This window comes from Acinonyx jubatus, chromosome A2 (genome assembly GCF_027475565.1).
Source record: "Acinonyx jubatus isolate Ajub_Pintada_27869175 chromosome A2, VMU_Ajub_asm_v1.0, whole genome shotgun sequence".
In the NCBI taxonomy this organism is placed as follows: Eukaryota; Metazoa; Chordata; class Mammalia; order Carnivora; family Felidae; genus Acinonyx; species Acinonyx jubatus.
In genome coordinates this window covers 28,621,447-28,635,061 of record NC_069383.1, presented here as the reverse complement: position 1 = coordinate 28,635,061, position 13,615 = coordinate 28,621,447, and the positions used below count along the sequence as shown (strand labels likewise).

General features: G+C 39.1%; 1 protein-coding gene across 15 annotated transcripts in view; it reads right to left on the bottom strand.

Moving 5' to 3' along the window:
- CADPS2 (calcium dependent secretion activator 2) overlaps positions 1–13,615 on the bottom strand; it is a 535,106-nt gene that overhangs the window by 487,018 nt on the left and 34,473 nt on the right. The gene's annotated exons all lie outside the window — the stretch shown is intronic.

The window sequence follows — 13,615 nt, the reverse complement described above, 5'->3', positions numbered from 1 at the left end:
GTGTGAATACACACACTGGAATAGAAGTGTTTTGAAACATAAAAAGAGTCTATATTTCAAAAGGACTAGTAAAAAGGTGATACTAGTGGACTGTAATAATTTATGGGTATTTAGGTAATACCTAGAGCAACCTCTTAGAAGCCCATAAAGATACACTCATTGTAGATATTATCATAATTTTAACCTATATTAAAATAACCCATAGGAAGTCAAGACTAAGAAGTGAAAATGAGAAAACAAAATGAAATGGCAGACTTAAGCCCTAACAGATAAATGGTTATATTAAATATAAATGGTTTAAATATACTAAAGACTGACAGATTAAAAACCCTAACCCAACTATATACTGCATACAATAAACTCACTTCAAATATGACACAGGCAATTGAAAGGAAATGGAAGGAAAAAGATATCATGCAAACATTGGTGAAAGGTAATTAGGACTATCAGATACAACAGACTTCAGAGCAAAATTAGTAGACAAAGGGATATTACATAATGGGAAAAAGTCAATCCACCAAGATGGCCTAGGTGACCTAAATGTGCATGCACCAAAAAACAAGGCTGCAAAATATGTAAAGCAGAACTAAAACTCAAAATATACACGTCTATCATTACAGTTGGAGATGAAGTTACTAGAAAACATACAGGATTCAATACCTTCAACTAGGAGAATCTAATGTTAACACTCTGCCCAACAGCAGAATACATTCAAGTGACATCAGAGCACATATCGAGATAGACCGTATCCTGCGCCACAAACTTCAAAAACTTTAAAAGAACTAATGATATCATACAGACTATTTTATCTGACCAAAATAGGACCAAACTAGGAATCAATAGCAAACACAACAGGAAGACTTCCAAGCAGCTGAAAACCAAGCAATACACTTCTAAACAAGTGGATTGAAGAGGGTCTCAATTTTTTTTTTTTTTTTTTTAAACAAGAGGGGCACCTGGGCAGCTCGGTAGATTGAGTGTCTGACCCTTAATTTCAGCTCAGGTCATGATCCCAGGGTAGTGAGATCAACCTCTGTGATGAGTGTGGGGCCTGCTTAGGATTCTCTCCCCCTCTGCCACCTCCCTGACTTGCGTACCCTCCCTAATGAATTTTTAAAAATAAACCAATGTTAAACCAAATGAGTATACAATATATCTAGATTAGACACAAGCATTGCTGAGAGCAAAATTTATAGCACTAGATGTATAGATTTTAGAAGTCTTAATTTAAGCTCTCAGCTCAAGAACTGAGAAAGAACAAAATAAATCCAATCTAAGTAGAAGGAAATGAAAAGCAAAAGCTAATGAAATTGAAAATAGGAAATCAACAGAGGGAAAAGATCAATGGAATAAAAAGCTGGTTCCTGCGGGGGGGGGGGGGGATAAGTTTGTTAAACTTCTAGCAACAACCATAAAAACAGAAAAAGACACACATCACCAATACCCAGAATGAAATACAACACTGTAAATCCCCCAACCATTAAAAATATTAGGAAATACTATGAACTTTATGGGAGCATTCAGACTGAGGTCTGCCATCAGAACACCTAGGTGTTCTTTTTGGTCAAACAGCACTATTCTCCACTGTCCAACCCACCGATTCCACCCATCACGTCTTCAGGTGATTATAATGTATATACTACTTGCATTAGGCTAACATGTTGTTTTCCTTCAGCAAAAGAGTGAAGCAGAGAATCCAAAAGCCAAACTTAGAAATTTTCTTCCCTTTGCACTCTGAAGGAATACTGGATCAGTTTTGTTAAATGTTTTGCAAGAAGAAACCTTGTGAATGGCATTACAAGGTCAACCTCCCACATTCCTACCTTGCATGCAAAAGCCACTTTCTATATTTTCAATTACCCTATGAAGAGTCATGTGCGACTGGTAGATGGATTCAACTATCTTTTGTCTCATGTGAAGAAAGCATGACAGAAGTTTTACAGGAAAACCTTACTATAGAGGTCAACTGGTACATAAATTATATATTTCACTCCTAAGTAACCTTAGGCCTTTAGCTTATTTCATGTATTAAATATATTTTTAAGCACTTCTAAAACACAGCTTGAAATCTTTACCCTACAGAGAAGATGCACCTCTTTTTACAAAACTGTTTAAAAGGGGCCTCTAATATCTCTAAATTTGACAATAAGATTATAATTCATTTAGGCCAAGCTCATTCAAAACAGCACAAGAGCAGATACCTTTTCAAGTATTGTGACACACAGAAAAAAAAAAAAAACAAGTACTTATGAATAGACAGAATGAGGCATACAACTATCCGCTGTACTTCACTACAGTGATCACTGTATATAAAAGTACAGGAAAGAACTATTATCCCCGTTTCAAGGTGAGAATAATTTAGACACAGAAAGGTTAACTAGCCCAGCCCAAGTCCACACAGCCGGTAAGAGGCAGAATCATCATTCAAAATTGAGACAGTCTGGTCTCCATAGTCCCTGCTGCTAACTCGTCACTACACTGCAGACTCAGAAAAATCACAGGAGAGTAATGTCTACTGCAAGATTAAAAGGCAAAGTGTAAAATCTATAGAATAAGGATTCTATTTTAAGTGAGGATTAAAAAAGTGGCATTCCATTTATTGACAGTGCTATAGAAATAGCAGGAAGTTAAACCTTATTAGCATTAGGATACCAAAAAAAAAAAAAAAAAAAAAGGATGCCAATCCCACCGATTTCAAAAGGTCTGCAGAGACAGACTATTCTGAATGTGCAGTAATTTAAAAATAAGAAGTACCAAAATAAGAAATTTAACTTCTCCCATATATAGTGCATAAGAGGAAAAAGAGATGAGCCAGGCTCAGTAGATATTTTTTTCAGTAATTTGTAGTCTTCAATTTGTAATAACGGCAAAAAAAGAACGGTCTCTGGACACTGGAAGATCTTCAATTCCTATTTAGGAGGTTCTTCAGAAAACACTGAAGCAAAAAGATTAATCATAAAGCAAGCAATTCATACTGTAAAAGAAGGCTAAAGATAGTTACAAGTCCAATAATTACATATCCCCTTCAGCTATAAAATAACTCCATTCTATTTAAGAAAAAAAAAGTTTCATGTTTTCCATTTATAAATTCCAACTATAACACCATGAAATTCAAAAGAAAGTACTCATTAATAGGTCATTAAAAGAATGCAATCAGGACTTCCAGTGAACAGAGCTTATGATAAAAAACAAAGAACCACCACGGGATTAAAGCGGAAATTAAAAAAAAAAGAAAATCTGATGTTGGGTTTTTTTCTAAGTAGGTGCCACACCCAAAGTGAGGCTTGAACTCCCGACCCTGAGGTCGAGTCACATGCTCTAAGCCAGTCAGGTGCCCCATAATCTTTTAAATGTAAAACATCTGAGGGCCATATTATTAGGCTTTTCTAGGAGAAATTTAGAACCTAGGCTGGAGGAAGTAGTAATACCACACAAAATTCAGTGACCTACTAGGAAACAGGCCTCCTCCTCTTCCTTCTTCCCGCTGAAAGTGATCAATGGGGCTATTATTCAGATCTTCTTGTTACAAAAAGAAAACCAAGTCCAACATTACATGATCAAGTAACATAAGGGACTCATACCTATATTACATCATCACTTCATGCAACAAAACATCATGCCCTAACTGGTGTTATTTGTGGGGTAAAATAGCAAAGCAACCCTTTATTATTTCTACAAGAAAAATTGATACATTCCAGTCTTCAAAAACCATCAGTATATTCAATTATGGATTTTCATTAGAACCTGTGATGTTTATATTTTATTGTGAATTCTACAGGCTTTTACCTAAAAAAAAAAAAAAAAAAAAAAAAAAGAGGACTGAAGATATAGGAGTTACTTCCCAAATGGGGATGTACTTCAATTCCTGTATTCCTGTTGGGATGTTGTCTGGCAGTGGGGGGCAGTTTAAAGGAGGTCCCTGGAATTATTGCCAGTAAAATTTCAATCACATAAACTTAACTCTCCACCTCAGTAGGGGCCAAAAGCCTGAACTCAAACTCCTCACCCTCAAGCAATTCTGCCAAAGATTAAAGAGCCCTTTCCAATATTAGCAATTTAAAAGTTGATCAGAGACCCCCCCCCACATACACACACAAAGCATACATAGGGATGGTCACTGTAGCTCTACTCTCACATAAAATAGACTGAAGCTTGTAGTAAGTTATCTTTCCCCTTTGAAAAATGAAAATCTTTCCAGAAAAAGGGATGCCAATATAGTATGTAAGTAAAGCTCTAGGTCAGCATTCCATAAAGGAATGGTCCTATTCTGGTTAGAGACCATAAATGCCAACATCAATCATGCTATAAAATACTGTCCCTCTTTGGTAATAGATGGATTTATATAGAAGTATGTGTTTCACTCTAAAATCATTCAAAAATATTTATGTGCCAAGCATTGTTAGGATGCATACACGAAATAACAGTCCTGGGGTGCCTAGGTGGCTTAAGTTGGTTAAGTGTCCGACTTCAGTTCAGGTCATGATCTCATGGCTGAGTTCGAGTCCCGCACTGGGCTCTGTGCTGACAGTTCAGAGCCTGGAGCCTGCTTCAGATTCTGTCTGTCTCTCTCTCTCTCTGCCCCTCTCCTGCTCATGGTCTCAAAAATAAAAAAATAAAAATAAAAATAAAGGAACAAATACCAGAGTGGTCATTAAGGGAACTCTATTCCGGTGGTAAGTGGCATGTAAACACATTATGTTAATTCCCTCAAAACATCAGATTCCCTTAAGTCCACAGTTTCCAAGATCATGGACTTAAAAAAGCTTAAGTATAAAAAGCATGTTGTGAACCACACATGTGTGCACACATGTATACTAAATGAGAAGTGTGAACTTGAATCCTGAAACAGCGTATAGAGACCTGGTTTCATACGTGGCCCTTTGCTAATACTTGCTCAAGAGAAATGTAGCGTACAGATTTTCAAAGTCTATTTATGCTTGATCAGAAATCATCTGGAAATAGAAAAAGGGCTTATTTTCCTGGGTCTGATCTTCCATCTGAATTAAGAAATGGAACATAAACAGACCTCCTCTGCCTGTGTTACCAGAAACCTACCAGTATAACCGTGGGAACAGATGGCAATATTGTGGTCTGGTTCTACCTACCACTGCAAGGCAACTGAAGTAAACCTCACAGATGTAAACTGAATAGATGTTCAAATGCTGCTATACAAATTAGTAATTCAAAACCATAGCTGGCTATCCCCAGAGAAGCCAAGAAATCACAGTATAATATGGAAATTGCCATAACATAGGGAGATCTACACAAACGTTACCCAAATCTTCATCGGTCATGAAAGCAAGCCATTCCAATACAGAGAATGGGAGACTGCCGGATCATAAAAAGACAATTTTAGCAGTGAAACTACTAAGTAGGATACCAAAATGGTGGATACATAATATACCTGTATTCAAACCCATAGAATGGACAACACCAAGAGTGAACCCTAAAATTAACCATGGGCTTTGGGTGATTATGATGTGCCAACGTAGGTTTATCAGTGGTAACAAATGTACCATCTGGTGGGGGATGTGGACAATGGGGAAGTCATACAGTGTACAGGCAACCTCTGTACGTCCCCTCAGTTTTGTGCACTTAACACTGCTATAAAAAATGAAAGTCTTAATTTTTTATTAGTTTCATGAGGAAATAAAGGCATTTCTCTTCACTTTTGTTTTCCTTAGCTCACGGGAATACACTCCTCCTCTTTAACTACAAAAAGGAAACAGATGTCCAAATACCATATTGCTTATCAAAAAGTGGGGGAAATAACCCAGTGAGGAAAGATAGTTGTGCCTGGACAGTGAGACCAGTAACATTTTCATAATGCCTTCTAGCCTCTGTTCTGTTCATATCATTTCTATTTCCATTTTCCCTAATTGTGATGATATAATTTAAGTTTATTTTGAGAAAGAGAATGTGAGTGGGGCAGAGAGAGGGGGAGAGAGAGAATCCCAAGCAGGCTCCACATTCTCAGTGCAGAGCCTGACACAGGGCTCAGTCCCACAAACCGTGGGATCATGACCCGAGCCGAAATCAAGAGTCAGATGCTCAGAGATGGACTGAGCCAACCTAGGCGCCCCTTTATGAGATAACGTTTTAACATAACATACCATTATAGTATTCAAAATCTTTGCTAACAGATGAAAGAGGTATCTAGTGGTTTGTAATGTTTTAATTCCTACTGAAATGGACCATTTTTTCACCTTATTAAAATGTTGTGAATCAGTTCAAGAAACAGGAAAATGTTTATGTATCATGCTTTATGTTTAAATACTAAACTTGGTTTTAAGAATTACAATGTTAAACATTAAGCTGAAATACACTTAATGTGGGCCCTAGAGGGTATTTCCTCTAACTTTCACTTCAACAGCAATAGGGTTTTTAAAAAATTTCAAGTTAACAATAAAAGTCCTTAATTTATGGACTTTCTAAGAACACAAATTCAAGAAATATCAGACTGCGTGTTTGGGAAGGTTTCAGATGGGAAATAGATTTGAGCTTGTTCTTAAATAAGGTTTGAATGGATATGGAGGGAAAAAGAGCCAGGAACCAGAGACTACCTTAAACACATTTGGCTAAAAGAAACTTATAAACTGTTCAGAAAGGAGTGCCATCAAAGATAATAACCAAGATAGGCCTGCAAGGGCAGAGTTGATAACATTGTGAGAATAGGTGAAAAGGTTAAGGTAGAAAAACTAAATGGGTAGTAACTGAAAATCAAGGTCTAACCCTTGGGAAATTACCCTGAAAGAATTGAAAAAAATCCCAGGTGAAAGAAAACTGAAGAATCATCAAAGCATTACAAACCTAGGGAAGGGCAGAATTACCAAGGTTCAAGGAGAAGATGGTTTTTAACAAGCAGGGCAATTATCCCATGCTACAGAAGGGCAGGAAAACATCAGCTGAAGAGGCCAATAGATTTAGTGGTAAAGACCTTCAAGAATTCAGTTTCGACAGGAACAACAAGCAGAGAACCTTGTAGATTTTGCAGTTGACTTTTCCCAGAAATACCAGCATAAACCCAAGTTCCACTATCAGCGAAGTTGATAATGCACAGGGAACCCAAAAGTCAAATCCATTTTTCAGAGTGGTCAGTTGGCCTCTGGGAAGGTCATACTGATCTCTGGGGAAGAACATTTCAAGTAGAGGAAACAGCACGGAGAACATGCCTAGCATGTAGAAGGCAGTACAAAGGCGGCTAGTGGGGAGTTAAAAACACAGAGAAACAAGGATAGGTAAAGCTATGAAGTTAAAGGATGACAGATCCTGCAGGTGATTTAAGACCTGTGGTTTGAGTGTATTAGAGAGCCACTGGGGTTTTGAGCAGAAGAGTGAAAAACCTAGGTCAGAATCGTGGAAGAACAACAAAACCGAATGAGTGGAGCTGTTCCTACAGTGCTTTCTGTCTTTCGCAGTAACCGTATTGACGAATGTATTCATTGTGCTGCCGAACTTTATAATGAGCTCTACCCGGAGCCTCCATGGCACACGTGCCATGGCCCAGGACAACCAGAATCACTTGGGCCCATCAACTCCAAACGAAGGAGGCCTTTTCCAGTTACCAGGAAGTACTATACAAATTATCATATAAGTATGCCAGGACTTGGAGACGATTAGGGAGTACTTTTCTGGAGGGAGGCAAGCATTAGTTACGTAAGCAAGTCAGTTACAATTTTAAAAGGAACCCAAAATATAATCAAATTCATTTTTATAAATCTTCTATAGGAAAACAAATCCCTTCAGTGTTGGAATTCAAGTCACCTTTGGTTTTACACTTTGGCAAAACAAGAAATGAAGATGAAGAAAACCAACTGACGACAGATCCTTTACTCAGATCTACTTATAAGCATAAGTGGAAATTTCTTGGTGCCTCCATTCCATATCTGTTCAATGAACCTTCCAGTAATCATTTTAGTAAATATTGTGTGTGAAAGTAATTTTATGTTAGATTCTTAGATAGCATTACCTTACATCTAAAATTATTAAAATTTACTTTCTACAGAATACAGAGGATTCTCTTTTCCAAGCTTACTGAAACAACTCAGTTGTAGATAAAGATTCAAGGCATCCAAGCCCATAAAAGAATTTTAGTTAAAATTTGGTTTTAGTAATTGGTTTGCAAGATTACAACAGCCAAAAAATATATGTATATACAAGTATACGTGTATCACGCATGTCTCATTTGTGTAATACATTTACTTTATAACTCTAGATCCCTTACCAATTATAATGTTGACCATTACCCCACACAACCTCCACCCTAAATGGTTTAAACTTCAGTACAAGCATTACAAGGAATTTTTTATCATGCATAAAAGACTGCTAAATGATGCCCATAGATCACTGCATATAACATCTAGCATGGCATTCTACAAAACAGCACTGAAAAGAAAATAAGCAGTATACCATCACCAAATTCTAGACTCCTTCTGGCTTTCTTGCTCTTCTCTGTACCACTCTGTACCAGAGCAGAGAGCAGGCTCAAGAGTGCCAGTCACGTCAAACTTCCTTAAGGGAGATACTGGTACACAGCATAGATGCTCAACACAGCCTGAGAGTCTACTACTACCACCATACCTAAAACCAATGGAAGAGTTACCCAAAAACAGCCAGGTACCATAAACTGAGAAAGACACACAGTGGCACCCTCCACCTTATGAGGGACTTTGCTACTATAACAAGTATCTGGGGGGGAGGGTAGTCATAAAAACAATTTTTCCATTTTTCTGAGTTAAAACCTTTTAGAAGTTGATAAACAGAATAAAATGTATCACACTAAACAAAAAGCCACAGAATACTTCAGAGTGGAGAACTTCTCTTCAAATAGATTTTTAAAAAAGGCCTACTACCATTAATGCCCCCTTTGGAAATTCTTAATACAATGAAAGGAAATAGCAAAGTATATGAATTGATATATTGGCAGATCTACAGAAAAGATTATCTTTACTAAAGAAGTCACGTATATAATAAAATTTTCACGCCCATATATCAACAAGGTATAAAATTTATGTACCTAAAAGTTATGTAACATTACTGTAATATTCCTTTATGAAAACTGCAAAAACATCAATTCTTTGTGATTAACGTTCCAGAAAATACAGAACCAGTCTATTGGTATCAACCTTATCAATGCTGTTTTGTAGAATGCCATGCTAGAGGTTATATGCAGTAATCTGCGGGCATCATTTAGCAATAAAAAATTCCTTTCAATGCTTATACTGGAGTTTAAACTTGTTTTGGGTTTTCTTTCTTTTTTTAAATAGCTTTCATGCCCAGCACAGAGCTTAAACACTCAACCCTGAGATGAGGACCTGAGCAGAGATCAAGAGTGAAAATGCTTAGGCCATGGGGCGCCTGGGTGGGCTCAGTGGGTTGAGCGTCCGACTTTGGCTCAGGTCACGATCTCGCGGTCCGTGAGTTCGAGCCCCGCGTCGGGCTCTGTGCTGACAGCTCAGGGCCTGGAGCCTGTTTCAGATTCTGTGTCTCCCTCTCTCTCTGACCCTCCCCTGTTCATGCTCTGTCTCAAGATAAATAAACATTAAAAAAAATTTTTTTTTAATTAAAAGAAAATGCTTAGGCAACAGAGCCACCCAGGCACCCAAATTTAAACTGTATAAAACTCTTTAAACCATTTGTTTAGGGTGAAGATTCTGGGGGGAAATGGTCAACATTACAATTGCAAAGTGGATCTACAGTTCTTAAAGTAAATTATACAAATGACACCTGGACAGTACATGTACACTTGTAGACACACGTGATAACAAATTTATTCACTAAATAAATCAAAACTTATTTTGAAAGAATATGTTGTCAAGTACTCCAACATGAAAGGGACAGGACAGTTAGCCCCACCTTTACATTACAAACTACCATTAAAACAATCATAAAATTAAAGCAGATTGAGGCAAAAGAATTAGAAGTCTCAGGAAAGACTTAATTACATGTAATTTAATGTATGAAACTTGGTATCAAGCTCAAGGATTTAGGAAAAGTTAATACCTTAGATAACATAGCACCACAGAAAACTTTTCAAATCTACCTTGTAGGGGCGCCCAGGTGGCTCAGTCGGTTGAGCATCCGACTTCCGCTCAGGTCACGATCTCACGGTTCATGGGTTCAAGCCCCACGTCAGGCTCTGTGCTGACAGCTCAGAGCCTAGAGCCTGCTTCAGATTCTGTGTCCCCCCTCTCTCTGCCCCTTCCCCACTCACACTGTCTCTTAAAAATAAACATGAGAATAATATATATACTATAAATATTAAAAAAAATAAACCTACCTTGTAGCATAAAGCAAGTTACAGCAACCATAAATTTTAAGCCAATTTATGAAAGAGGTGAAAATGCAAGTTGAGTATGTTAAGAGTAGGAAGAATCAAAAAATATATCTGATTACAGGGAAAAACAAAAACAACCTAGAACCTCTCCACCCATCATAAAATAGCAAAGAAAAACAGACTTTTTTCCCCAGGCTGACTTGGATTCTCAACTATTCTTCCCAAAACCAATGTAAACAGGAAGAACTGAAGATCTTCAAGGCTGAGTCCACTAATTCCAAATTTCCAAAGCCTAGTTCCTACTAAGAACTTTGTACTCCAAGCCAACTATCCAGTATGACCAGTCCTTCAGTCAGGGTCCCAAGAAGAAAGAGATGGGACACTCAGAACGTGGTAACAGAATTTAAGAAGGGTGATTTACAAGGTGGGGGTGTAACAGAACCCTGCCCTAGGCTGACAGTGGCTGGACCGTGACCTCTCCTAGCTTAGAAGTAGGTGAAGGAGCAGTTGTTGTCAGTCTGAGAAATAGCCATAGAAATGGTTGCTTTGTGGGGGGTGCCTGGGTGGCTCAGTTGGTTAAGCGACCGACTTCGGCTCAGGTCATGATCTCACAGTTTGTGGGTTCGAGCCCCACATCAGGCTCTGTGCTGACAGCTCAGAGCCTGGAACCTGCTTCGGAGTCTGTGTCTCCTTCTCCCTCTGACCTTCCCCCACTTGTGCTCTCTCAGAGATAAATAAATGTAAAAGAAAAGAAATGGTTGCTTCGTGGAGAGCTGTGAGCTCTAAGGAGCACAGCCCACTCCAGAGGACCTTGGGGGTCAGGGAGGGAGCAGGAATACTTGGGACTTCTTTCCTCCCCCGACCCTCCCAGCTTCAGCCAGGTTCCAGAGAGCCAAACCTAATCAGAAGCCTGAGAGCAAGAGTCCAAGCAGGTCCACCCTCTGGGGCAGAAAGCAGGGTGAGAAAGGGTGGAAGGGGAGTCTAAAGGAGCAACAATCTGGTAGGACAGGGTGAGCCCAGCCTCAGGACTTCTCTTCTGCTTCGAATTCCAGTTTGCAGCATTGTTCATGCCAGTTTCACACAATGCCCTGAAACCTGGTGGAAGGCTCCTGACCAGCTGAAACGTTTCCTATTCTTTAACCATGTCGAAAATGGACACTTATTTAACAACAGTCACAATCCTACATACCAAAAAGTGACAATGGGGGGGGGGGGGGGAGAGACACTAAGATTATAAAGTCAACTAGATAATGCTTACAGAACGGCATCAGAAAAATAAAGCACATATCCTTTGTATGTTAAAGTTATAAGCGTGTGAATATATATGTTAAAAATGGTATGTGTTAACATAGGATACAGTGGTCTTTAAATTTCTAGACTAAGATACAAACAGGTAGGAAAGGGAAAAAACACATGTTCTACATTATCCAGTAAGGGCCCAGTCAATTCTCAGTTTGAGAACAATCATTTTTGCTCTCAAGATAACTAAAGGAAATAAGCTAGATAACTTAAGCCTTTCAGTAGCCACCACTGAAGTGAAGTTTTGTGGGGGTTGTTTTTAAACACTTCTAATGGGGCAAAAATAAAAATCAATTGTAACTATATGTGGGAGAAGGCACAAAGGAAAACAATGCTTTACAATCCCATGAGTAAATTACTTAAGAGATTATGTTACCCCCCCAACCTTTTGTTTTTCTGGGTTTTTTTTCTTTTTACAGCTAGCTAAGGATACCAAGCTGGAAAAACAAAAGGCTTAAGAACAGTGCTTTCTAATACCAGATACCGGATTCCCATTTCTGAACACACACTAGCAAGAGCCTGTACTCAATGTACTAGATGGGTTATTTTTTCTTTCCTACCAAAAGCAGGACGAAATTTGCCTTCAACAATATAGAAGGATGGAGAAAACAGGCCACAGACTTACCCACGTATCTGCCTGCCATAACGGAAAAAGCCAGGAAAACATCAAAATGGGAAGTTGAGAAGGAAGGTAACTAATCTGCTCACACCACTACCTTGACCTCTGAAGTGTCACAGTCTACAGTCAAAGTTACAACCAAACTTTGAGATGAAGGGATATTTGATAGAAACAGGTGACAAATTTGAGATGTACTATCAGTGACAGTGTCTGGTAGCCCCACAGGACAGCCTCCAAAGATACCTGGCCACTGGGCAAGCTAACTCCGATGTAGTGAATGGCCTCCTCTAACCAGACAGAAGCCTATTTCAAAGGAAATTCGTCCGCTGCCTTTGCAATGCTTATCAAAATCTCTATTTACATGCTATTAGCTTCTCACCTTCCTAAGGGCTTAGTTTGAGTCAGCCCACACCTCAAGAGCCAGCAAGTCCCATCAAGATGCCTGGATCATCGACCTCAAAGGGAACATTTTAGAAGGAAATCCATCACTGCCCACCCAGTCGCTCAAATGTAAAAGGGAGGAGTCACCATAAATCCCTACAACCCGACTCTCCTACTGACTGGATCTCTGATCAAACCCCAACATCCCAACACAGTTGGGATGTGTTGATCATCCCAACACAGTATCTCTACCTACCTACACAGCTACTACCTTACTTCAGGTTGTCTGATTTCTGCCGGGACCTTCCCACTCACTCACCTCTGCCTTCCTCTAACCTATTCTCCTTAGGTTTTCCAGGATACTCTTTTTACAGAGAACTCACCTCATATTTTTCCTCCATGCAAGCCTTCACTAGGTCTCGCTTTACAGAATAAAGCCCAAACTCCTGCAAAAGGCTCTGCGTACCCAGTTCCCACCCACCTAACCAAGTTTCATCTCTTGCTATGTGCCTTTCCCCAAAGCTGCCCCCCCCAGACACAATGTGCCACTTCATGTCCTGGTACCCTTACAGCTAATCCCATCTGAATCCCTCTCACTCACCTATTGATCTATTCACCTTTCAACCTGCTGCTCTAATTTCACTTCCTCCAAGAAGTCAACTCTGATGGTGCCTTGGAGAACTGACTGCTCCTTTGTGTTCCTCCCTCAGGACAGGTTACTTTCTCAGTCAGTGTGAATCCTCAAGTCCTAGATCTGTGGTATTTGCTTACCAAATGAATAAAACTTTTTATAGATAAAACCAGCACATTTTTGATATATCGATTAGCCAAAGATCTTGCCAGAACATCAAAGTGCTGGACTGGACAAGGCACCAGCCTAGTTAATTGGAATAAGAACTGATGGAGAAGTCCCCTCTAACCATGACTGACCAAATTGTCTGGAGAGCTTAAATATCCAGGGTAAGCCCCAGAATTCTGATTCACTTGGTGTAGACCCGGCTTTGCTTCAAGGCTTACCAAGTGATTCTAATATGCAGCCA